This window comes from Sorex araneus, chromosome X (assembly GCF_027595985.1).
Source record: "Sorex araneus isolate mSorAra2 chromosome X, mSorAra2.pri, whole genome shotgun sequence".
NCBI classification, from domain to species: domain Eukaryota; kingdom Metazoa; phylum Chordata; class Mammalia; order Eulipotyphla; family Soricidae; genus Sorex; species Sorex araneus.
In genome coordinates, this window is record NC_073313.1 from 28987782 (window position 1) to 29014059 (window position 26278).

The 26278-nt window shown below is 37.9% G+C and overlaps 1 protein-coding gene across 2 annotated transcripts in view; it reads left to right on the top strand.

The window, feature by feature from the left end:
• IL1RAPL1 (interleukin 1 receptor accessory protein like 1) overlaps positions 1-26278 on the top strand; it is a 1407730-nt gene that overhangs the window by 42804 nt on the left and 1338648 nt on the right. Inside the window, exon 2 of one of the 2 annotated variants that reach the window (XM_055120124.1) lies at positions 4511-4632. The exons of the other annotated variant lie outside the window; for it this stretch is intronic. The gene's annotated coding sequence lies outside the window, so the exon portion shown is untranslated. The remainder of the gene's footprint in view (positions 1-4510; positions 4633-26278) is intronic. 2 annotated transcript variants of the gene reach the window in all.

A 26278-nucleotide genomic window follows, 5' to 3' on the forward strand; every position in this document is an offset into this window, starting at 1 on the left:
GTATGACTCAAGAACAGCATGGGGATGGATATCAAACTTAACTGGCCTCCTATTTGGTGTTGGCAAGGTGTGTGTTTGTGTGTGTGTGCGTGTGTGTGTGTGTGTGATTCACCAGTCTATTCTAATAGTGGAAATTTCTAGCATAATAGCTTCAAAGTGTAGAGGAGCCTTTAGGTATTATTCCCAACCCTACACAATTGTCCTGAAAAATTTGCCTTCACTAAAATCCTGGTCAGTGATGACCAGTCATGCCCTCTCCTTCCTTAGCAGCTAATCTTAATACTTAACTGTCCTCAACTTTTGGTTCATGAATCTATGGGGTAACTTAGTAAAATGGAAAGGTAGATTACTAAGAGGCATAAGTTCACTTTTTTGACTCCACTCTTTCGTAATGGATGCTATACTCTTCCACTCCCTGGGAAAAAAAACATCATGTTCTCTCAGCTTTGTGCCTTCCAAAATCAAAATATAGAACAAAGGTGAGAAAGTGGAAGTTGGTAGCTATGTGGTTTGGGTATTGAATTGTTTCCACATCAAATGATTTATGAGCTGTGCATTTTAAATAGCTCTTCGTTCATGGTTCTCTGTCACTGAATTGGAAGAGCCAGCAAGGAGTATGACACAAACGTTGGGAAAAAATGGCCTCCACTGTTCAAACTAGTGCTAACAATAAAAGCTTTCGCTTGGGTAAGTTGAACCCTTACTATTAGGAGTCAACGCCCTCCATTTCAAAGGACACAATGGGAAGGTAGTGAGTAAGGTTACCCAGCTCCCCTTTGCTGTTGCTTAATGCAGAGCTTCTGAAGGATAACAATTTAAATAGAAAATTCTTTCTGCTGGGAAAGCAAAAACATTAAGACATGGCTTTAACAGCTTTACAGAATCTGCCATTTCATCCTGAATACAGTGCTAAAAAGTAAGTAGTAATCTCCAGGGTGAGAGCACAACCCACAGCCAACACCTATGCTCCTCCGCCTGTGCTTTTTACACTTTCAGTTTTCATTTTTCTTGATCAATATTTACCTGGTGACGATCACAGCTTCCATGGTTTCTGTTTGCTACCACTCTTCCGGCTGCTGCTATGTCAGGCTTCAATCAGTTCCCTGCTATAATAATTTCTGCGTGGCCTCCATCGTTTTATGAATGACCACCCCAAGTGTTTCTAGTTTCTACAATCAGTGGCATGCTGGAAAAGTGAGATTTGGTATTGAATTTTAGCCAAAAAAAACTCCAGCACTTTCTTAACTTGACAGGATTGCAATATATCTTCGTAGCCTATTTTTAGGGATGTTCTTTCAGATATTGGTCATTTATAGGTTATCTATTGCTGTGCAACAAACTACCATACAATGGAGAGAATTAAGCTCACATGCCTTGGAAGTTCTTACAGTCTCGCTGGGTCAAACAGTCTCTCTGGAACTTGGCTGTATGCGGGCAGTTATAGGTGGGTTGTAGGCTGGCAGAAGCTGCCTGTTTTTAGTCATGTGTCTGGGAACCTAGTGGCTTTTGGCTGGGTCCAATGCCTCTCGTAATCTAGTAGGCTATCCAGGACTTGTTTTCTCGATGCTTACACGATTCAGCAAAGGGCAGAAATGAGCAAGCAAGATCTCTTGAGGCTTAGGCTCAGAACTGCCATTATGTTATTCCTGCTGCAATTTATTGGCCAAAATAATTCACAAGGTCAGTTCAGATTCAAGGGGAAAGGAAATAGACTTGACCTCTTTTGTGAGAGAAATTGCAAAATCACATTGCAAAGGGAAGGGTGAAGAATTGTGGTCTTTTTGCCATTTACCTCATGTACTTAGCTTTTCCCATGATGAAGCTGTCTCAAGTAATTTTCTTTCTGGGAGCAGCTGTTTTGATATACAGGGATATTGATCCATCATACTTATGAAGAAAATTGCACCACAGAAAAGATTATTTAGGCATTATAGGTGTTCATGAGAATAAGAAACACTGAAGATTTAAGCCGATGAGCCCTTTAATTTCTTAAGTAAAGCAGTTTGATTCATCTAAGAATTAACTGAAGCATTGTTTCTATCAGTTTAAAGAAATGCTAAGGCAAATGCATGAAATTGCATGAGACATGTGGTTTTATTATTGGGCATCACAGGAAGACAAAATAAACACCACAGATATCTTGATATGATACAAATAGTATGTAACCCTCTGAATTCATAGCCATGCAAATACATCTCTCTTGTTGATGAGTTTTATTTTTTATACTTTTATTATATTGTCATTTAGCCTTGCCTTTGCTGCTTTAATAAACCATTAGCACTGAAACTCTCCATTCTTAATCTATAACAAGTAGGGAAAAATAATTCTGCTTCTCACTTCGGCGCTCAGGGTTGTGCCCCTTCTTCATTTAAAAAATGGACAGGTAGGGACCAGACAGATCATGCAAGGATTAAAGGGCTTGCATTGAATGCACTGAGCCCAGTTTGATCCCCAGAACTGCTTATATTTGCCTGCCCCGGCACTGCCACGAGGGATTTCTGAGCACAGAGCCAGGATTAGGCCATGGATACCACTAAGTGTGACCCAGTCCCAGCCCCCCAAGGTTGAAAAGTCCAATATGATAAAAGAGAAGTAACATTTAATGACATGCACTCCTTGTCCGTAGATGGGAGAGAGCCATGAATACTGTTCACTTAAATGGCCCAGGCTACACTTTAAATATCATCTCCAGCTAAAGGCAAAATATGTTTTTGGGGTGAGGGGAAGCCAGTTAGGGGAAGGTTGTCAGGCAAAGCCTAATAAATATGGGTCAGGTTGTCACACAGATTTAAATCCCTGCTTTCTGCATTCATAAGAGTTTGTAGAGATTTGGTAATTCTGCACTCACTTCCAACTGCATCGAAGGTCAGGCCCTATCAATGAAGATTTTCCTTATAAATGTAAACGGCTCTAACTGCAGAGAATTTCTACTCAGTTTTCAGAACTTTTCCTATGCTTACAGTTTCTTATGAAACTCAGCCTAAAATATTCCAAAGAGACATGTTTTGGGGTGGTATTTCTGTTCTCTTTCAAGTTCATTAAAGATTGTTAGACATTTTTGCTAGTCAATTCTATTTCTTGTACCATTTTATACAAAAAGAAAATAAGTCCAGAAAAAATAAATATGAAGGTTAAATAATAATTCTGATCATGAGAAATTAAAATGCTTAACATGAGATTACTAAATAAAATGCACGTTATGTTTTAAAGAAGATGATAGTACCTATGAGATGCAATTATTTTGTAACACAAATTTAATGGGTGTGCATCATGAGCACAGGATTATTATTCCACAGAGCACAATGAATAAGGATAGTAGCAAATTTAATACTGTGGACAAGAGAAATGTACGCAGAGAGAACATGCCTTTACTTTTGGACTCTGTTTTAGTATGGAGAAATAAGGTTTGTGACTTGAGAATACTTTAACAATTTCCTGGTCTAGTCTTGCCTGAACCCTCCTGTGCTAGAAAACTCATGAAGGAAGCCAAATCTATTTTCATTATTGAGTAATTTGTTGGTGTTTGAGCAAAAACTGATGGAAGAATTTACTGTGTTTTATCATTCTTATCTTCATGGATGGAATGCCAGATTAAAGATCTTGTTTAAAAATTCAACTAAGTAAACTACCTTAATGGCTGTGTTCAATGATGCTCAAATCCAGCAGCAGTCTATTTAGCCAATAGAAAGAGGCTCTGAGATGCTGTACAAAATAAAAGACTTACATTGGCTGAAGGGAACATGATGAAGGAGTTATACTAGGGGGGGAAGCAGGTTGGTTTTGGCAAAGCTATTTTTCTTTTTTTTTCCTTTTTTGGGGGGGTCACACCTGGTGATGCACAAGGGTTACTCCAGGCTCTGCATTCAGGAATCACCCCTGGCGGTGCTCAGGGGACCATATGGGATGCTGGGAATCAAACCCGGGTCGGCCGCGTGCAAGGCAAACGCCCTACCCGCTGTGCTGTCGCTCCATTCCCAAAGCTACTTTTCTTTAGGAGATAGCAAGGGTCTATCTGAAGGCAGATTGCCTAACTAGTGTTTAACAAGGTCTCCCTGATTGATTAGGTTTGGATTCTATTTTAGACTCTATTTAGATTCTTTTTCATTATAAACTAAAACTATAATGAAATTTCACATTGGTAATATGGGGATTAGCATAAGTGATTCCATTTAGGGCCTGTTGTTTTTTAAAAAAAAAAAAAAACAAGACGGACCTGTAAAAAGTCACAATAGAATATGATATGTGCTACAATATAATCTACAGATGCCTAGGAGACACAGACTACAGTGAATTTACTGTCCAGCTTAGTGGCCAGAACTCGGTGATTATCTACATATGTGAAACAGTGGAGGTGGAGCAGCTAAAACTGGTGGATGCGATCATGTGAAATTGGGAATATCTAATAATCAGGGTGACTGGGAGCATTCCAGAACAATGTGCATCCACAGTTTTCCAAGACTAAATTGACATCCTTTTTCTGAGATCAAATTCTGTCTCTGGCCCATTACAGAAACACCACCTGGACCTCAAATGCACTGCTGCCAAGAAGCCCTTTAACGATAGCACGGATGGCAAGGAGAGCCTTTAAATTGGCCAAAGAGCTTCCTCTGCAGTCATCCTATTCAACGTGTGGTAGGTTTAAACAGCATGGCAATGTATTATTTTAAAATTACCCATAAACTTTATTCTCCTCCTTAGCAAACTTCCTTCTAAATTTTTTCACTTATGAGATGTGTCTAAAATAGACAAAACTAGTTCTTTAATTCTAGGGAAATAAACCATCACAGCAGGGGGATGTACCAAGGAAGTTTCAAATAAATCAGTGATGGCAATAATAGAAAGTTGAGGGGTGAATGTCATGAAAATAGATTTCCAGGCACATCTCTCTCTCTTTTTATTGCTGATTTGCAGTTGGTGATAGCACTGCTTTTGGGGGTTTCATTTGTCCTCTTCTTTCACTAATACTGGTTTTACATTTGCTTGAATTTCTCCTCCCTACATTTCTACCTGCATAGTATCTATTTCCTTTCCCCAAACCTTAATTCATTCCACTCTACCATTTTCTTCCTGCTGTAGCTTTTGCAACAATCCAACCAGAGTCCTTCTGATCAGCTTCTTTCTTCGGTTTGTTTAATCATCTACAAAAAGAAGATAATTATTTATCCATAGATATGAGATCAGTAAAAGGGAAAAGCAGGTCGTATACACTTGTGTGCCTTTCTCTTTTTCCCTTAGACCCTCAGATACCACTATGCAGTCAACTTGCTATTACCTCCTGCTGGCCTGTGATTTACCCTTATTTCAAGTTTCCTTTTCCTAATTTATCCCGTTTTCTCATTCTTTGCCCTTCTCTGATTCAGTTATTCTATTCTACTGCAATTGTTCTGTTCTAAGACATTTAAAGGAGATCGAATCCATTTGTTGATTGAAAAAATTCAGGCTATTCTTAGAGCAACTGATCATATTCATAGGAGGTTCTATATAAAATGATTTATTAAATGTCAAGAAATTCCTAATGGGATTACACATCAAGTTTTGAGTGGGGCCATAGGTGCTACGAGGAATGAACTCATTCACAGACATTGACTGAAAGCCCGATGCCTGCTAATGGAATGGAATCCAAACATATTCCCTCTTTGGATAGTCAAGTGAGCAAGATGGATGGTGCCTTTGTCTGTGTGGACCTATAAGCAGGGCTGAGATAGGGTTTAGATGCAGGTTTATTTGCAGGAGAAACCCAAAGGGAAAAAGTAAAGAATTGGAAGGAAGGCAGTGGGTGGCATTGAGCTGGACTCAAACCCATGAGAGCTTCTTGACAACAGCAGACACCCACAGGTCCCCTTCATATAGCTCAGGGAGTGCATGTTTGATTTCCAGCCTTTGATTTCCTTCTTTGTGGAAGGGGTCCCTGAGTTCCTGAATCATCTCACTAGGTACTGGTAAGAAAACCATTGATAAATAGTACACTTGATGGGAAGCCCTCACGGGTCACTCCTGCATAGGCAGTGGCTGCATCAACAGCTGAGTCAAAAACATCCAAAAGAGATAAAGCAGACTAGAGAGTAATAATAAGACAAACGTACCCACCATTAAAAACCGTGATGAGTGCTGAGAGGGTAAATGGTAACATGGAGCAGATTGCAGCACACAATCCATGTGAGTTGGAAAAACAATCCACAGGTTGGAAAAACTCTTTCACATTACTCGGGTTCCTCAACATGACCACATGTTTCTAGTGTTTTCAACGAAAATGTTAATGATGAAAGACAGTTTCTCAACTTACTATTTACTATTCTTATCTTTGATAGACTCTGGAGCCTTACCATGTTTGGACTTTTGGCCAGAATGGATTTTGTTCCAAAAATTAGGAGTGTTATGACACCATTTTTTCCTTCTCTTCCTCATTGTTATGTTAGTATCTTAAATTATTATAAGTTAAAATGGTTATATTGTGACAACATTGGGTTATAACATTGTATAAGTTTCAGCTACACAACTTTATATTTTAATATCTTGCTACATTATGATTATCACTAGGTGTCCAGTTTCTATCTACCACTATAAAATTGACCCTTATTATTGAATTAATGACACTATTTTTTATATAATTGATGACACTTTTGATGGTCATAGGTCTAGTGCTTCTCCCAACTACTGTGCTGAAGGCATCATTGGAGCCCTAGTACCTGTGGGTTTGTGTAAAGTGATGAGAATCAGAATAGGTTGGAGGTTAAGGGCATGCGCTAAAAGATACTGATTTATTGCTGGTGCCACTTGTAAACTTTACCACTCTCTGCAGTTTATTACTTGTGAAATGGGAATGACATTCTTACAAGGGGCAAAGTATGCTCCTTGTCTGTTAAGAAAGGAAAATCAGATAAATATTTAGGACAATGCGAGTCATATAGTAATCACTCTATTAATCATTAGTAGTTAAGGTATTAGTTTGCTCTAGCTGCCATAACAAAAGGCCATAGATTGAGTGGCTTAAAACACAGAAATTAATTTCATCACTGTTCTGGAAGCTGGAAGCCCACAAGATCAAGGTGCTGGCAGGTGTAGTTTCTTTAGAAACCTCTCTCTCCTTTGACTTCCTGAGATTTTCTCACAATATCCTCAGGATATCTTTTCTCGGCATGCACCCAGGATGTCAGTTCCTCTTCCTACAAAAACACACAATAAGAATTGGATTAGGGACTCTCTTTTTTTGAATTTTTATTTTTTTAAATGAATCACTGTGAGGTACAGTTACAGACTTACAAACTTTCGTGCTTACATTTCAGTCATACAATGATCGAGTACCCATCCCTTCACCAGTGCCCATTCTCCACCACCAATGATCCTGGTATCCCTCTCACCACTCCCACCCCATCCCCACTATCCCACCCTGTCTCTGTGTCATGGCATTCCCTTTTGCTGTCTCTTCTTATGGGAGTTGTGGTTTGCAATAGAGGTATTGAATTGCCATCGTTCGGTCTGTAATCTACTTTCAGCACGCATCTCCCATCCCGAACAGGCACCCCATACTTGGTGTTCCATCTCTATCTGAGCTGCCATTTTCCCCTGCATGTGAGGCCAGCTTCCAAGCCTTGGATCAATCCTACTGATATTCATCTCTACTATTCTTGGGTGTAAGAATTCTGTTTCTTTATATTCCACAAATGAGTGCAATCTTTCTATGTCTGTCCCTCTCTTTCTGACTCATTTCACTTAACATGACGCTCTTTACGTAGATCCACTTATACGCAACTTTCACGACTCCATCCATTCTAACAGCTGTGTAATATTCCATTGTGTAGATGTACCAAAGTTTCTTGAAACAGTCAGCTGTTCTTAGGCACTCAGGTTTTTCCCAAATTCTGGCTATTGTAAACAGTGCTGCAATGAATATACAAGCACAGATGTCATTTCTGCTATATATTTTTGTATCTCCGGGATATATTCCCAGAAGTGGTATTGCTGGGTCAAATGGGAATTTGATTTCTATTTTTTTGAGGATAAAGGGACTCCCTTTTACTACCTCACTTGCCCATGTTACCCACTCTCTTCAAATATATTAACACTGACGGGGGTGGGCTTCAATACGTGATTAGATGATAGGAATCAACACAATTCAGTAATAGCAATTGCCATTTGGATAAGAAAGTCAGTTCTTAAATACAACTTTTAAAATGGTGGGCTTCATGACACTTTTGATACCCTCATGGAGAGTCCCAAGACTTCTGTTCATGTGGGTTGTATTTCATTGTACTTATTGTACGGGACATTAAAACTAAGGAATTTTTAAAAAAATGATTATTTGCTCAATTAAAAAATGCTTAAAAACAAAAATAAATGAGTTCAGGAATATGGCTCAGCACTACAACACCTGCCTTGCAGGCATGAGACCATGAGGCCATTCACTCATGTAGTGCGAGTCTAATTCCCAGTGCAGGTCAACCTGGTGTGTGATCCCCTGATGTCACAATTCCAGCAACAACAAAGGTCAGGGAAAACCAAAAAGGCCCATTACAAATGATCATCATTTCAGGAATTAATCACTTCTCAACCTCCTATTTCTGTAAATATCCTTGTCTCTAAAGAGGCAGGTCTATTCTCATCTCAGAGATGAGTCTATGAACAATTTCACAGATACAGTTGTATCTATGAACAATGTCATGGAGAGCTATTTTCATAACTGTTTTCTCATAACTGTATTTATGAACAATTTAATAGATGCAGTTAATGACTTCATATATTGTGGTATCACATGGAAAGTAACCACTGAGGGTGTCACTGCTCAGTATTGGAAGAATGAGAGTGAAAAAAGTAAAATAATATTGTAGCATTTTAAGAGAAATTAGTATTGGCCTTGCATAATTCCAGAAATGTCTGTTTGATCTCCAGGAGTCACTGATCATACTTAGAGAACCTCTGCCCCAGAATCTAGGGACACTCCATAAATTAATGAGTTTCATCTTTTTGACATTCTACATTTGAACATTCTACATTTGAAAAGTTTACCAACAACTTTACTATTCACTACCAAATTTTGATGTTGTTGTAATGATAGTAGCTATGGATTTCTTTTTCCAACTCCAGAGGAATAGTAAACCAGTGCAGATAGGTAGAATTCATTTGCAAGTTGAATTTTATGCCAATTCTCAATTTATGCTTTATTATCCACGATGAAGATAATATATAACTATTCATGTAAGACCTATTGGGTGATTCTTTGGTGGATTTATTCAAATAGTATTTTTTCCAAAGTCATACAGCTGCATATCTATTATGCTGGTAAAGAAAAAAAGAAATAACATTATTTTATTTTGTTCTGGTTTATTAAATCACTACAGAGCAATAATTTTTTTCTGGATTGCCAATTTTTTAGATGAAGGAAGATTGGGTTTATTGAACAAAACTTGCTTAGGAAGATATGAGGTGAGGCAAAGGAGAGGAAATGTGTTCAGGAGAGAACACAGGCTTCTTCATAGTGGGGAAATCAAAGACACATTAGAGAGAAACAAGGGAGATATGTGTTCGAAGGAGAACATGGTCTTAAAGTGTAAGCCCTAGATTCCCTGTATTTTAGTGAACTTCATCCTAATGTTCAAAACTTTAGTTGTCATCGGCGGTGTAAGATTCCTGTATGAAAAAGTTATGTTGAGGGCCAGAGAGGTCAACTTTTAATCAACTTTAGTAAATATCAACTTTACTGCAAATTTTTGCTTATTCATTGTGCGTGTGTGTGCGTGCGTGCATGCATGTGTGTATGTGTGTTTGTGTGTGTATTTTTGAAAGGTCAGAAGCAAGTCATATTTATTGTGTATTCATATCCACAATTCCTGATAGGATTAAATTTCAGAGTTGGCACTCAGTAAGTGACTTTAGAATTTAATTTACCAAAAACATACAAATAGTAGAGTCTGTATTCAGCATTATCTCCAATCTTTCCCATTCTCCCGTCTTCCCTTTGTTCTTTTTTTCTTTCACCTTTATAGTTTTGTTTTGGGCTTTGGGGCCACACCCAGTGGTTCCCAGGAGTTACTCTTGTTTCTGTGCTCAGGGATCAGTCCTGCAGGTGCTTGGGACTGTATGGGATGCTGCTTTGCTTCAAGGCAATGCTTTATCTGCTGAGTTATACTTCTCCAGTTCCTCATCTTCATCTTTCTTCTCAAATCTTGACCCTTTTCATTTTAGTCCCTCTCATCACTTTTGAACTTATCCTTTCCCAAGTCCTCTTTCTGCAAAATTTACTTTTTAATTGAGCTATCACAATTTTCAATACTACTGAAGTCATTTTGTTAATTTTTTTCTTAAGTATGGCACCATGATTTACAAGTCACTCATAGTTGAATTTCAGTCACAGAACGTTCCAGCACTCATCCCACCACCAGTATCAACTTCCTTCCACCCATGTCCCCGAGTTCCATCCCAATCTTCAGCCTGTCTTCTTGACATGCACATTTTAAAGTTAGGTTGCTGTTGATTGGATCTCCTGCTTCCAGAGTTGTTGGTTATAGTTGCAGTCTCTACACCAGTCTCTGCACCAGTGTGCTTCAAGCTCCCTCTATCATTACCCCAGGGTTTCTTCCCTCCTTCCCCAGCCTCCACCATCTCCAGTTCTAATGCTTATGTCGCAGCATTTGTTTTCATTATTGATGGTCTAATTCTAAATCTCTTTACTTTTAAACTAACATTTTAGTTCATGACATTATTATTATTATTATTATTATTATTATTATTATTATTATTTGGGGGGCACACCTGACTGTAGCTAGGGCTCATTCCTGGCTCTGTGCTCAAGGACCATTTCTGGTGATGGTGCTTGGGGACCATATGTGGGGCCAGGATGTGCTGTCCTTACCTCCTGTACTATCTCTCCAGCTCCTTAAATTCTTTTTTATTGTATTGATGGCTTTTCTACCTTCTTTTCTCCAGGTTCTTTCAAATGATTAGTGGGAGTCAATTTTCCATGTGCCTTGAGCTTCCTGCATTGACTGCAGGAAGACGTACTTGCTGTTTTTTTTTTCTCCTGAACTATTTTCTCTGGATTTTCTTGGAAGCTAGAAATGATGTCTCTTTTTGGAGCAAAGGGCAGACATGCTTATTGCTCACTAGAAAAGATTTAGATCCTTAAGACCAAAGTTTCTCTCTGATAATGCAGCCTACTGCATGCACAGATTTCATTTGGCCCGCATCTTGTCAGTCTGTGGTAATTAGGGCTCAGGAACTGGCACGTTGTGTACAAATGCTTTCTCTGTGATTAACAAGCCACTCTTGCTCTCTGAGCCAGAAACCTCGTGTCTTCTGTCGGCACCCAGGAAACTTCGGTGGGCTAACTGACTAGCTTGCCAGCAGAGTAAAAGTGTGATCACTTTTGCAATGATTTTGCATATCTACGTCTGTTATTTGCATACCCGGATTGGAGCTGCAGATCAATCTTCTAGCTGACTTTGTTCCCATAGCCGTGTGATCATGTTTGTGCGTCAGTTTGCGTGGCAGGTATGGTGAGCCACTGAAACTTTGTCTTGAATTCACCTAGCTCTGGTTGGTCTTTCCTTTTTTTAAAAAAAAATTATCTTCAAACAATTAGTACTTAATTTTTTTTTCTTTCTACTGTCATTATTGTCATCGTCATCATTATTTTCTGCTATCCAGAGATCACATGCTTCCTTGCTGTGCGGAGTTACAGTCTCCACCTTTCATTGTAGTGCTCAAACACATTTGCTGGCTGAGCTTGCAAGTTTGTGTGATGTATGGGAAATTGAACAGGTGTTGGGGCATGAAGGAAGGTAAAAGCAATGCTGTACAGATTGGACTTGGTGATGTGGGCTGGTGCGAGGAATCAAATTCACAGCCTCCTTCCTGAAGGGCAGATGCTCTACCACGGTGCCATCTCCCATGCACATGACCTTGCTTTTCAGATGGCACAGTTTCCTTCTCAGGCACAGGATTTTTTTCTGGGCTTTCTCTAGTAAATTTTCAGTCACTTCTCATGACCAGATCTCCTTTTAAGGTTTAGAATAGCTGTTTTCAACTCCAGATCTACAGAAAAGTGCTGGCTTGCAGGTGTCAAAAGGTTGCAAAGCATTTATTTAAGAGGCCCATAAAAAGTAATATGATTTTTAGTGCATTCATCTAATATATCTGTCCATATTATTCCCATTTTATTTTTTATTCTTTCTTTTTCATTTGTTTTGGGGCCACACCCAATTGTGCTCAGGCTTCACTCCTTTTTGGCCTTCTCATTATCTTTAAAAGTTTGAACGTGGCCATTCTTACTACAAAGGATGCTCGCCAGATGCTCTTTTACCATGCTTTTTACTCTTGTTCACATATCTTCTTCATTTATTTAAAAAACTTACTTTCTCTGCAAAGGTTTTTGTGAGTAATCCCCATTTAATTCAGTCATTTTGTATTTTGATACACTAATAATTTTGTTGCTCGTATTTATAGGTTCCCAACTATTAATCCCAGACATGGTGAGCAAATCAACATAGTTCCTGAATCACATAATGGAAGTTAATAACTTCTAAATTAACATATACTCAAGTTGTTATGTGTGCATTTGGGTCTGAAGATATATTACTTTTGAAATTTTTTACATTGCCTCTCTGATTACATTAAAAATTCTTCCAAGGTTGTGTCTTTTTTCCCTCAACTAATAATAATTTAAGCACATAAGGGCTTTTTTTTTCTCTCTCCAAGAAAGTGTGTAACGATTTCATCTGGGATTCAGGAAGTATATGACTTTCTGCTCCTACACGGTGTGAGGCTCTCATCCTTATGGTTGGAAATGGCTCAGGGCATTACAACCGTGTTCATTGGCTCAAAGAAGAAAGAAAGAGAACAAAGGGGATTCATAAGTGGACAAAGTACTTTCCATTTGAGCTTTATTTATTTTAAAAGTTTTCACAAAAATTTTACCTGTGTGTGTGAGAGAGAGATAAAGAAAGAGAGAGAATAATGTACAATCTATCAGAACTGGATCCATCACAACACCAAGCTACAAGGAAATCTGAGTGGATGAATATATTTAGCTGAGCAACCAAACTCTGCACAGAATTAAGATTAGAGGTTGGATGGTAAGAAACCAACAAGAGATACTGGTGGAAATCAGCCATGTTTACCACCCTGAGATACTCAACAGTGGGCGTGTGGTTCTTGAAGACACAGCCAAATATAAAACATCTATTTTTGACATTCCTATTATTAGAAGATTTAAAGAAATAATTCCAAGACAAAAACATGTGGTTGAATGCACAAGGATATTTAAAGTAGGAGACCTGACATAGAAAAATATCTTATCTTCTACCACACTCTTTCCTATGTGGCAACAACACTAGTCTTTTCCTTTCCCATCCATCTATAATCATAGATCTTTCACTGTGATTTCTCTGCCAGGAATGTTCTTTCCTTACGTCTTAACATACAGATTTCAACTTTTTAAAAATTTGCACCTTCTTCCCTGTCCAATGTGATGTGAAATAGCCTTCCCGTCCTCTGCAACATGAGTCAGTAGTATTTTAAGTTTAGTTTTGGTTGATACCTGTTGACTGAGTCTTTTCCACACCAATTCCAAGAGAATGTAAATGCCATGCATACAGGATCATGTCCTGCATATCATATCAAGAGGTGAAGGAAAAGGTGGGCTGAGAAGGCATGAAGTGGGGCCCAAAAGGGGATTGATATTCCGTTTGAGATCTTTATTATGATATTTATAGTCAGCCTGGGAATTTAATCTGGGCTATTCCCCTTTGAATATCATATCTAAGACTACAGTCTTTGATGTTTTCTAAAAAAAGCTGCAGAGACCATTCTGATAAAAAAAATCAACACAACACACATTGAGAGATACATCATACTTTATTCCTTTTGGGCTATGAAAGTATAGTTTTGACCTCTTTTCCAGAGTATCAGAAGATGAACCGGAGGACAATAAAATATTTATTTGATCACCATTTCCTAAACAATTAATATGACAAGATATAATGATTTACCTCTGTCTTCTCACTACCACACAAATTATTTCAGTTTTCATACTTAAAATCATATTTTGGGAAGTCAAACCCAGCTGTGTTCTGGAGGGTCTTTCACATGCAAGTTCTATCACATAAGTCACATGTCTAATACCTTAAACATATTCTTATGTCTGTTAAGATCATGTAATTTTTATGAAAATATTTTGGGGAATATTTTGTTCTTACACATATCAATCTGGGAATATTTTTCATAATAGAACTGGAAAATGCCCTATTTTTAGCAGGACATATAATAACTCACTTTACAGGGAGAAGTTTCTGGGTCAATGATATAATTCTTCAGCAAATTCTTAGGGGAAATAAAATTTTTGAAAGAAATAATTTTTCACAATACCTGCTAAAAATTCATTAATGATTTTTTGGGTATTATTTTGAAATTATATGCTTAGTCAAGAAAGTGGATCTGAATAGGCAAAATAAGACAATCTAGGTTAGTGGAGTTTGAGTGAATGAATCCTCAGGATCCAGGGAATGAATCAGGGCAAAAAGAGTCGTCAAGTGAACTGAAGTGAGTCCTGTATCAACATAATTTGGAATCGATTTCCCAAAGCATTTTCATGTTTCATTGCTCAAGTTATCTTTGTCTTATCTCCATCTTCCCACATTATTCAGTTCCCTGTTAGGATTCCCTGTAAATTTATTGACTGAAAACTCCTTGAAGTGAAACTATTAATGACCTTGATCCAAACAACTTAGGCTAAAGTACAAATAAAGGCACTATGGAGTGTTTACTTTCTCACCCAATTTAATTTTAGATTTATTAAGTGATCAATACAGGATGTGAAACTGACTTTTTTGGAGGAGAGGTGAAGCATTCGTGTATTTATTTTACATATTTAAGCATAGGGCTCATCTGGATGTAGGCCTATTGCACAAAATCCTAACATTTCATCAAAGTCAGTTCATTTGTTCTCAAATACATGGATAAAACATAAAAATGCTATACATCGTATATGCAAAATAGGAAGTGTTCTCTAGGGCTGGGGAGAGGGCTCAAAGGTCTATGCATGCAGCAGGCCTGGATTTGGCTTCTGGTATTGCATGGCCCAAGCACTGAAAGGCAGGAGCTCCAGTAAAATTAAAAAAAAAAAAAACAAACAGCCGTCTTCTAAGAATCAGGGACACTCAAAATTGTGGGCATTTTAGGGTAGTTATGCTGTAGCATTGTGATTATACCAACATATTTTTATTATTGACATCAGATCACTGTGGGTGGAAATAAACTGCTTTTGGTGTTTCTCGGCATGGATCTATTCTCTATAAGCATGAACAGCAGCTGATTGTCGAATTCTTGTTTCCTGATGTGGGAGCATGAGTATGAAGACTTAAATACATTAAGAGCATTTCAACACATTGCCTGGCATGACACCAATTCTCATTATGTATTAATCTTCCCATCCTCCTCCCTGGGAGCACTGAGTGATTCAGAGTTTGTGATTTAGTTGAAAAGAAATTTCAGAATCAAATAAAATGCAGTATTGCTAATCTCTCCATTCATCAGTCCCCTTATTATCACTGAGTATATAATTTGCATGACATAGTCATCATGTTTATAATTTGAACTTAACTAGAAACAAGATTCTTATCACCAATATTGCTTCCAATATGATTACGTGAACGCTAGCTAAGTTGTGAGAAGTAGCATTTCTAATAATTTTGGACTTCAAAAGAATAACCCTCTTACCCTTATGCTAATTTCAAAATAGTCAGACCAAAACTGGATTGACTCAGGGATTGAATTGAACTTGCTCAATAGCATATTCCTAAGGACAAAGAATTCCAAAGATTCTGCAGGTTGTGGCCCCCCAAATAAAGAATCAAGACATCAAAATGCCTGTGAGTGAGGACCACCTTAGGTTCTCTTTTTCATTTCATTTTTTTTGTGTGAATCAAGGTAGTTTGTACCGAATGAAACTTGCTCAGAAAGACGTGAGGTGTTTGAAAGAGGAAATGTGTTCAAGAGAGAACACAGGCTTCCCCTGAGTGGAAATAAGCAAGCAACAAAGCAGAGAGACTAGGAAACGAGACACGTATTCAAAGAACACGGGCTTGAAGAGCGAGCCAAGTCTCTGTTTTAGCTTGGACTCGCTGGGAAGGAGAGGACAAGCCAAGGATTTCAGTGCAAGCAATTTAGGCAGAGCTCCCAGGAGCTACTGGGAAAGGGTGGGGGGCCCCTGAACATCACGTGGATGTGGCCCAACAATAAACAGTAGAAGCAGAAGACTTGAAAATTCTGTAGCTAGAAAATGACTAAACTAGAACTGAACTTATGATTTTCATCCAGACCCCTTTTAAAAACGTATTTATTTTTGTTGAGTCTCCATGAATGACAATGTTGCCATATCCTTACTTCTTGCGATGTGCTGAATTTTGCCTTTTACCTACAATAAGGGAATTCCTGAGCTTACTTATCTATGGATATATAACAGACTATCCCCCAACTTAAAACAACCCAGTATATACTCTCCTCGGTGTCTGTGGGTCAGGGATTTTATCACCTTAGGCTGGGGAGTTTGAGTTTAGTACCTTTCAGGAGGTTACCATCAAAGTGTTGACTAAGACTGCAGCTGGCTGAAAACTAGCTTGGGTCTCAGCTAACACTGGGCTGAAACTGGTAAGTCTAGTACTGAGGTGGCTGCCTCACACGTTGGTAAATTAGTGCTGCCAATCAGGCAGGATGTTTCAATTCTTTGCCACATAGACTTCCTCAAAGAATGTTTGAGTGTCGTTAAAAAACGGTAGCAGGTTTCTCCAAGTGAGTGGTTCAAGACAGGGCAGATCTGGGGCCCAAGTGATAGCACAGCACGTAGGGCAATCTGTTTTGTACATGGCCAGCCCGGGTTTGATCCTTGGCACCTCATATGGTTCCCCAAGTCCACCAGGAATGATCCCTGTGTGCATAGCCAGGAGTAAGCCCCGAGCACCACTGGGTGTGCTTCACTTCCCAATAAAATCAAGACGGAAAATCTATAGCTCCCATATCTTCCATGACTTTGTGTTGGAAGTCACATCCATCCTCCTTATTCTTTTGGGTATAAGATCCCAAAAGAATACTCCACAGGTATAAGATCCCAAAAGAATACTCCACAGGTATAAGATCCCAAAAGCTACTCCACAGGTGAGACGAGTATGGAGATCAGGAGGTGAGATCTGGGGAAGCTATTTTGGAGGCTGGACTGCATTACCATTCCTTTCCTTCTTCTAGATCCTAAGTAAAGGGCACATCTGCCACCTTCCATGAGGGTTTTCTAAGCACTTTGTCGCACTCACCTGAGAAATTTTAATTGAAAGCATCGTTTTAAAAAATAAATCTTCGATGCATGTATGTTACTAAATATTTAGAAAGGAGATCAGGAAGATTTCTACTACTTGCTTATCCATAGAAACAAATTAGAATTTTCCTGTACATCGACCTGCTTTCCTTTCCAAAAAGGAAAGGAAATTTTTCTCCTAAACTGTGAGCAATCTCATTCTTCTATTCCCCGTTCATGGATAACCTTTAAAATATCCTCTTTGTGTCAAATAATTCAGTTCTGTTTCTGAGATTCTGAATACGTCCCCAGCAAAACAAAATCCTGATAGCCTTCTCACTTACTTTAGAATGCAGGAATCTGACCTGTGGAGGAAAATGGAGGTCAGGTGAGCTTATTGCTCTTTTCTTAACAAGTAGTCCTCCTTCCTGGTCTGGAAGGCAGGCGACTGAACAGATTCTCTTGTCCAGAGATTTTAGTTTTTAACCCCTAAATTGCTTTATATATAAATTCATAATACATAAATTTATTCTATATACATTTACATAACTTTATATTTAAGTTTATTTTATATGTATATATATTTAATGCTCTTATGCCTCCCAGATCCAGAAAGGATTGTGATCCTTGTGTTTCTTATTAATGAGTAGTTATGCCCATTGGAGGTTCTGAAATTTTGCTGTAGAGTTTTGTTATTTCCTTTCTTTTGTTGCTCATGGGTTCTTAATCACCTACTCAACATCCTGTCTGATTTAGACATAGTCTCATGACCTCTTGTTTTTCGGTTCATGTGATTCTAGAGGAGATGAAACCTTTGGCCTCAAAGAACAAAACAGTTATGAGTGGCTGCTACTTAAGGGCTCTGGCTTGGCCGTGCTCATTGATGCACATCCCATCCGGTGTTTTGCACTCAGCAGAGATGCTTGCATGTCTGTTAATTGACTCTAATTGACTGAGGTTCCCTGGATGAGGGGAGCAGTAAGAGCAAAGGCTTGTCTGCTTGCATAATCCCTACTAATGAGCTCTACTTTACTTTGAAGCTCAGCTCAGTTTTTTTAGACGGAAGAAAACTTCCGGCAAATTTCAATAGAGACCATTATTAGAATCTTGCTAAGTTCCAGCAATGATAAACATCTGTGAAAACTATGTCTATAGCTTATGTATATGTACCAATGAAGTCTTTTCCCTGTAACTGCTCACATATTTGGATGAGATCAATGCACTAAGACTATAGCAAGCTGAAACACTCCTGCAGAAAAAGGTCATATAAAACATAGTTTACTCTCCTTTATTTTCATAAAAATCCATAATATATGAGGAAATATGGGTAAAGGAGAAATTAAAGGCTGAAAATAAGAAGAGGCTATTAGGAACTCCGAACAATAGCAAGGCATTTGGTTTTGAGGGCACTTTAATCTCTTTGGAAGAAAATTGTGACTAAAAGGAGAAGCAGATATTTGGAAATGACTGCAGATAAATCTGTATGTAATCAAGGGAGAAGCAGTGAATGGGAAGACTAAAATAAGATTCCCTTTTTTGTTAAAGGTCTTGAGTTTCAAGTTAAACTTTTGATTTTACACTATGGATATTGAGGAGCCATTGATGACTTAGACAAATATTGTGAAATACTGCTTTGGGGAAAGTTAAACTGGAAGCAAGGAGAGTGAATTAGAAAACTCTCAAAAAATAGAAAATGAGAGAGGAGTTGGGCCCATGCAAATGCAAATAAGTTTTCTATTTTCTCTTTGTAGTTCTTAAATCTAGGCTTTGTGCTGTATGCTTTGAAAATATGATAATGAAATTGATTTGTAGAATCACTGATTTCTCTCTTCTAAAAATTTCACTAAATATATGCCTTTATAAGGCTATAAAACATTGAGGCACTTAAGATGGACTTGGTGAATGCATATAGCCTATGAAAGTATTGTTCTTGAAGCTATTATAGTTATTTTTTAAAAATTAACTTAAATTTGTTAGACAAACTAATATGAGTAAGATGCCAAATTAATACAATGACTGAAATCCTAACTCAAAAATGTGACCAATTAATTTCAAATGATAGCACAATATGGCATAATACTTATTCCTTAAAAAAATTCTGTCTCTAGATTTGCTCAATGTAATGTTGGGATTTCATTTTTTCTAAAGAGCAAAGCAATGTGCCAATTCTGATTATACATGTGCTTGCTGAAAGCGATAAATTGGTGATTTTCTCCACTGTGGGACAGAAACAAGTTAGATGGATATAAAGAAAAAAATCCTATGAGTAATACATTGAGAGCACTTTTTAGTAGAAATTCCAATTTGTCTTTAGCACTATATATATTCCCAATTGTTATTTCTTTCGTCCCATAATTTTTATTCTCAGATCGTTTCATTTCATATCCCAAAGATAACATTTGCTCAAACATAAAAATAACATTTAGCTGCCTTTGCATGGCTCTTGTGAATTTATCTCTTACTTCTTGTTTCCATCCATTCCCAGTAGACTTGAAAAACACCCAAGTTAACTGAATCCTAAACGAAATAACTGTGACATATCCATAGTCGCATAAATTTAAATGCCTATTTGACAGTTCCAATTGATGGCTAATGGGCTCTTCAAATTTAACATGACTGAAAAGAAATTCTTTATCCCTGCACTCTTGGATTTTATCCTCCTATAGCTACTTCACTTAGTTCTCAGCACTACAGTTATTTGGGTAGCCTGGTCAAAAATCATAATTAAAATTTAAAAATAATTATCACCTAGATATCATTTTATTCCAGTCATTCCCTAACCTTGTACATTATATAATTATGTCTCCAGAAAATTCTAACTGCAAAATACATCAGTCTTATCATTCCTTTTTTTCTGTTGCCCCTACCTTAGTTTACTCTACTTCTCTTCAGCAATTCTTCAGCTGTCTTTTCATTTGTTTCTGTTCTCTTGCCTATTTGTAATCGTGACCTCAATTCTATAATATAAGTTCAGGAAAACCTGTTATCTCGCAACTTTCAGTTTTTTGAGCAATGGAGAAGGATAATATAAATTGACAGAGCATTAGTAGGAGCCCAAAATTGTGAAATTAAGGTAGGATCTTCATGATATTTTATGGCTCCAAATAAGTGAGTTTCACAAGTTGAAAACTGATTTGTATTAGATAGAGTTTTTGTCATTGTGTTTTTAGATTGGCTGTTACCATGAGAAAGGGCTTTGAAGCAAGTGTTGTCAAGTATGTTGCTAAGTTATATCATAATCTCTTTTAAGAACAGGTGTTTCTTGATCAATATTCAAGCTATTTTTGCTTGGAATACATATAATTTAACAAAAGGCAGAAAAGTATGCCTGATTCATAGGAAAAATTATTTTATAAGTATTTAAACTCCAAACAGGTTTTCATAGATCTGATACTAATCTTTAAAAGTCTTCTGTTGATACCAAAATAAACTACAAACTCATTACAAGATACTAGATAAGATAGTTTTCCCTCCTGCTGACTTCAACCCATACAGGTCTACCCCCTTATTGTCTATGTTCCAGCCACATTGGCTTTTCTCCTCGATAGCCGAGCTCATTCTTCTACTTGTTGGTAACTCTGCCTAAAGAGACTATTTCCTCTTTTTCATGACAGATATCTCCTTCAAATATCTGTGCAGAGAACACTTTGCAGTTGACCAATTTGTATCAGCTCATAATTTCAACACTTCATTCAGACTTTTCATCACTCATGCCTATTAAAAATTATGACACCTGCAGTTATATAGGCTGTGTGCAAATCTTTAATTTGTTTAGCTACTGCAGGACTTCAGACATATTGTAACTGTACCTTAATTTCCCCACTGATAAAAAGGAAAATAATGCCTACATTAGAGACTTTGGCTAGACATAAATGAACTCAGTTTGTGGAATGTTGACTCCCTAGATACGGGCAACATAATACCACTGACTTCCTTAGCAGAATGTTGAGGCTGTGACCATAAGAGGAGAAGGTAAAGTTGGGATTTGTCAAAAATGAAATTTGGGTTTAAGGTAGAGACCTAGGGAGGGGAATTTCTTAGGATGTGTGGATTGGGGTATAATAAATGGGACTGGTAAAAACAGTCAAGTGGGGATTGCGGGATAGAGTTTCAAAGGTTCTTCAAATATAAATTCCAGTTGATTTTTTTCTGTTGAAAGATGGATGGGTATTCTGTAAAGTCCCTGTAAAGAACAATCAAGTTGCCTAGGTACAGATTTGGGAAAAATGAAGAGAATGAAGATGGAATAGCAAAGGAACATCAATAGGTGTATAAGAGGATAAGGAGCTTTAGTCTTGGATATTTGATGTAGGGATACGTAGTTTTGTTTCTGAACATGTAATGCACATAATAAGAGCTTAAGAGTGTTATTACTTACTTATTATCTTCATGTGAGTCATAATTAAGCATTTGTTTTGAATCCTCAGGTCCTGACAGAGTAGTAATCAAGAAATCACTGTGGAATGGATGAATTTATATACTTACCTGTCTACTATAAATTCCAGGACAACAGAAAATAGGAATGTCTTGTTGAACATAATAGTCCAAGGGCCTAGAGCAGTACTATGAACACAGGAAATGCACAACTTCAATTTGTTAGCTAAATTAATACATTTTGCACATCACAAATTACCTCGAGTATAACATCAAAAGCTGTTTCTTTCACCTCCACTGAAAGGTGTCTTGAAAAAGAATACAAATTAAAGAACAAAGGAAGAATAAAGTATGTTACATCTGAATATACTTTGGGGAAATAGTGGTTAAATAAAGTTAAATAGGATATTTTTTCCCTGTAAGGCTTCTTAGATCCTTTAAACTGCTGCAGTGCATCGTGAATTAATAATGGGGCAATACAGTGTACACTAGTCTGCTCAAGGAAAACCGACTCCCTCCGTTTTGCTCTGGGACACTTTGGGGGAGATATATCTGGTAACATGGCATTAGTGTTGTTTGGGATTTACTTTGGGAAGTGCTGTATTAAACGGTTCTATCCCCAAAGTCAAAGATATCATCATAGGAAGGAAGCAGAATGGGACTCGCTGGCAGTGATCTGGTAATGAGTCACTCCAGGACAATGAGAGAAGCACAGATGGAGGCAGTGCTATCTGGTAGGGATGGGGTTCCTCTAGAAACTCTACTTAAGGGTCCTTTTTGCCACAAGAAAGCATTGAGACATGAGGGATAATCTGGTGAAAAGCCTGCCTTGTTGGTGAACATCCTCCAATCTTAATCTCACATTCTCTGTCTCCAACATGTCATCAGAAAGAGTTTTCCACTAAGCACTTCATACCTTCGTTTGACTCTCATATCTAACTTCAACTTGAGTTGTATAGTGACAATTTTGTGCTGTTCTTGGAAATCTAAAACCGGGAATCCAAAAAGAAGACCATGTCCAAGGATGTATATGTTTTAAATGACTTGCATGCTTTAGCATAGCTATTCTCCTTCATGCACCTCAGTTTCCTCAGGAGGACTCGGAAGGATTTGAATGATAGTCATGGATTCTGAACTGTGCTCTGAGAAACTTAGTTTTTCCACTGGGGTAAAGTAAGGTGGTGATTCTAAGGAGGAACAGTGAATAGATAAGATCAGAACCCTTCAGTGAATGCAATGCTACTCTTTCTTCAAAGTTTTGTAATATCTGCGTATTTTCATTTTAAGAAAAAGAATCTCTGACTGAAAAAGCAGTTGGGAAATTACTGAACTGAAAAAAATCTTTGCTGCCTGTTTTTGTATGATTAACTAGCTAAAAATGCTTTTGACCTATTATTTCTGCTAGGGCGATGGGGTCGCTCCTTATGATGCTCAGGGCTTACTCCTGACTCTTTGCTCAGGGCTTACTCATGAAGGTGCTTGGGGGATCATCTTCTGCACTAGAGCTCAAACCCACATTGGCTACAGGCAAGCCTTAACTCCTGCACTATCTCTCCAGCCCTGATTTTGACCTATTTAATGTTGAAAGTCAATAAAAATGAAAATTTCTTATTATTTGCATTAAAATTTTGGACACAAATTATGCAAGGCTCACACTTTAGTGTCCGTAGATAGAGTGGTATTGCATTTGTTTCCATCTTGTTTATGGCTGCTTTGGGGCTTTGGTGGCAGACTCAAGTGTTTGCCCTAGTGCCTGTATAGTACATAAAACTGGAAATGTTTGCTCTCTGGTCCTTGGCAAGGAAAGTTTGCTACCTGCACGGAGATGATAAGAAGATCCCTGGTTATTTCTACATCCACGTGATTTGTGTTCATCTTTGTGGAAAAAAAATTATCCATGGAACCCTACTCTGTGGAATCAAGTTACCTAAGATCCCAGTCAGAGCGCATTGAACCAAACCAGACCTTTTGGACTCTGTTATCAATTCTTTTTATGCTGGGTTACAAAAACTTCTCATTTTAGAACATGGACTACTTAACTAAATTATAACTTTTTGTCTGCTTTCACCTTCTTTCCAAATGGTGTCTGATATTTTCTACCTTCTATTATCCCAAACGTTAAATCATATTTTAACTGGGAGACATAATAATTCACGGTTGCTTTGAACTGTATTTCTGTTATTGAATTTTTTGGACCACACCCAACAGTGCTCAGGGCTCACTTACTTCTGGCTTTGTGCTCAGGGGTCACTCATGGCAGACCTGGGAAACCATATATGGTGCCAAGGATCAGACATGGATCAACTGTGTGCAAGGCAAGCACCCTACCTGTACTATCGCTCTTGCTTCACTCTGTATTTTGTCATGATAGATTGTCAACGAATCTTGAGGTGCTTTATATTTTTTCCTTCTCCTTCTGGAGAGAATTATACTTAGAGCATCCTGGGAAAGGTTTTGGTTTGCTATAGTCTTTAAATGCATCCCACCTAATGCAAAGTCTCACTGCTTAGTGCATTAGCTGTCCAATGAGTCTGACTAAAAGGATATTTCAAGTTGTTCCATTTTGAAGCTTTAAAAGAATTCATGTAAGTATGTATGTGTATATATATATGTGTATGTGTGTCTGTGTGTATACACATATATACATATACATATGTATATATACATATATATATGTATCGTTTGTTTTTTGGCCACCACTGTATTTGTTTCTGGTTCTGCACTCAGAGATCACTCCTGATGGGGCTTAGGGGATCATATAGGCAGCAAGAGATCAAATCCAGATAGGTTGCACACAAAGCAAGTGCCCTACCCACTGTACTATTCCTCTAACCCTAAAATAATTTATTAATGGTGCAAGGCTTCCAGGTACTCAATTGATCTTTATACCTTTGGGGGATAGTAAGTGAGAGCTCCCAAGCTGTGTTGAGGTAGCCTGAGGGACTCATTGGCACAAGTTTTTTTTCTGTACTCAGGGGGGGAATTTAGTGCAAAAATAAGGTTTTAACCAAGGAAGTGCTATCATTTGTCTACCATGAACAAAGTTGGGACTTTGTGACTCAGCTGCATAAGTGTGGCATGAATGTCTTTAAGCAGAGAGTAAAAGGACACAGAGGAAAAAAACTATGTTGACTCACGACATTGGTTAAATAAGGTCTAGTGGTTCATAGGGTGAGTTTACATTTGAAAGTAATACTATCTTGAATATACCATTGCTCCAGATGGAAGACCAAATTAATAAATCAGTCTGAGGTACAACACAGTAAGAGGACAACAAATGCAAGAACTTGTCTTTCAATTTGTGCCAACCTGTTTGAGTTATATGAATTTTTGCATTTGTATCTTAGCTCAACTCAGGGATGCAGATGTTTTTTCTAGCATAGCATCATTTATTTAATATAGAATTATAAAGATCAGAGCTTACTTTAAGCCCATATTCCTAGTAGTCTTCTATGACCCAGCCTACTCTTGCAGCTCCATTTCCCCTAACTAAATCCCTGTAGTTGATAGAGTAGGCTTTAATGTATGGCTGTGTGTATAAATGGCTATGCTCTGGCAATTCTTGAGAAGCATAGGTCTCTCTGCATGACTTGGGATTTAGGAAGTATATAAAAGTGAAGGAGGTTGACAGCAGCAACCCATCAATTATACTGAATTCTTTATTACACCTGACCACAGTTCTATGACTGGTCCTATGCAGGTACTCGGGGAAAATTGGTCTATTACGTTGACTCACCACATTGGGTGAATTAGGTTTAGTGGTTCTGAAGCATCTCAGAAATGGCATTCTGAAAATTGGAGCATCAAACCCAAGCCCCTTTTTCTGACGGCTAAAGTACTCCTTTAATAATGATGTCTCTTACCAAAATACAGAGACCTGCATTTGGATAGTGTTTTATAATGTGTAGGTCACAAAGCTGGAGAGATTGCACAGAGCGTAGAGACTTGACTGGCCAGGGTTTGATCCCTGGAACCCCATATGGTCCCTTGAGCCCTGCCAGGTGTGATGTTTGAGTTCAAAGCCAGGAGTAAGCCCTGAGCACTACCAGGTGTGGCTCTCAAACTAAAACCCAAAGCAGAAACCACAAACAACATATAGGTCACACCATATCCGCCATCATACTCTAGTTCATCACTTCTGACTTATGGGATGGGCTGAGCAAACATTTGCTGCATCCTGAAGTAAGCCTTGCTAAGTCCTAGGATCTAAGGGGAAGAACTGAGTCTTCTTGATTGCACAAGGTCATTCTGGTAATATGGTGCAATGGTTGGAATGAATATGTCCCATTCCAGATAGTTAAAATGGGAACAATCTTTTTCTCTTTCCATGTGTCTTTCTCTTTTGTGCTTGCTATCTCTGTTTTTTTTAAACTGTTCCGGCACCCTATAATTTGGTGTACTTCCTAAATAAACTCAAAGCTCTTTTTAAAATAATAATAATTACCTGTTATCGAAGACTTAATTTTGTGCACTACACTCTACTGAATGTTTTACATTATTAACCTATTTATTTTTAGCAATAAATCTATAAGGTAGGTATTATTATCTTCATTTACAAAATTCTAAAAGTAAAAGAAAAAACCTTTCACTGTGTTCTATTATACTAATATAAAGTTTATGGGGCAGATT